We start from the raw sequence: 1,887 nt of genomic DNA on the forward strand, positions 1-1,887 counted from the left end.
AAGTTATGTGCTTGATGATTTTTATGACATATCACTATTCTATCTGAATTAACACTAAAACTAATTTAACCAACTTTTTCTGTTTTTTTTTTAAATTTAGACACACTGATTTTTAAAAGAAAATAATTTGACCAAGTGGTTTCTCCTCCATTTTTCTCTATCTTCTCCAACTACCACGGATGAGGCGAAGTTAAATGCCGTGACCTGTTCAGTTGTCACTTTGATGAACGAGCAGCATTTTTGCTTTTTTCTTCCGGCCACTCTTTTGCTCTTTTTATGTGTTTTGATAACGCTTCTCCGAAACACTTGCTATTTCTTGTCTTGCGCCTCATTCTCATAGTCATTCTCGATACTCATTCTCATTCAAAATGAACTCAGAATGTGGTGATCATTTGCTGTTTCTCGCACCCATCATTTGCCATCAGTCTCGTTTTCAATTCGACTCGATGTTTTTTTCTTCCTGTGTAGGTGACAACTATCATATCCGATATCTAGATACAACTGATACATGTCATCTTCTTATACAACGAGTGCCCAACCCGAAAAAAATAATTGAGTACTAGAACGTGAGAGGAAAAAGAGGAAAGATAGGCCGAGATGGAACGTCTGCAACCGAGAAGAGGCTCCCGCGAGCTGCCCCCACTGGGGGATATGACGAGGAGTTGACTTCTCTAGTCCGCCCTCTCGCACCCAACAGAATTATTAGTTGTTTGTTGTGTGTTTGATGAGACCCGACGGATGGTCCTTCCCTTCACTGACTCTTGATATGTTACATTTTGACCCTCTTCCTTCGAACTCTCTATTTCTCTCTACACTACAAAACTAATTTTATTGTATCTTCTCGTATCCCTTGAAAAGTAGACCAAATCCCCAAATTCAATCAGTTTGGGTGTTCCATTTTCAAAAACTTATAACTTCAGTTCATAGTTTGTGGATCAAGTAGTACTTCTGCAAAACTCTGGCTCCTCTTTTTTCTTATATAGAAACCTAGTACTACTTACCTGCGCCAGGCTATGTTTCAATTACCAATATTATTTTACGGTATCTGGCGAACCAAAACGTTTTGGGTGCCTCTGTTTCTAAAAGCAGTTTTCTGACAGACTGATATGTCAACTTGAAAACTTGGAAACAAAGTTTTGATAAATTACCCAAGACTCCCTGTGAACAGCACCGCCTAACATTTTGTGAGAGTTGGAAAAAAAGTTTTAAAGTTTTGTCTGGTTCGGTTCATTTTTTGACTACCAGACAAAATGAAGAAATATTTCGTTTTCCAGAGTCAAAATGATACGGTAGGATTTTACAAAATTTAATATAAAGATTGTTTTACAAGGGAACTACGCGGAGTTCATTTCTGTAGTAAAAACCCGCTGAATGTCTCTGCGAGCCAAGTTATGAGGTGTCAAACCTTTTCTTTTCCTGTGATCGTACGTTCAAAAATGAGAACATCTTTGCGTACACTATTTACCGATTTGGAAATTCATGTGAAATAGCATAACCATGTGAAAAGTTCGAGAAGTCATAACTCGGCTCGCATAGACAATTAGCCGGACTTGATGACAGAAATGGAGTTCGAAAATACCTATGACCAAATTTATAGATAGTTTCAAAGCCGCTTCTCTATTGATTTCCCTTGTTAGATTGCTATTCTTTACGTTTTCAATTTTTTCGTGTTTTCCAGTGGAAATTATTTCCTACTGTATCAGCAAGCCATATTATGAAACTAATCACTTTGAAAATTTTTCGTCACATTTCTCATTTAGAAAATGTAGTACTACGGTAGATTTTCCCATTTCTTCTACACATGTCAACTCTCGAATCCCATTCACAACTCGTCAATTTCACCCTTTCCTTGATTTATCGCTTTCACTACTCTTCCCCGTTTTGCAC

Source organism: Caenorhabditis remanei, chromosome X (assembly GCF_010183535.1).
Source record: "Caenorhabditis remanei strain PX506 chromosome X, whole genome shotgun sequence".
Classification (NCBI taxonomy): Eukaryota; Metazoa; Nematoda; class Chromadorea; order Rhabditida; family Rhabditidae; genus Caenorhabditis; species Caenorhabditis remanei.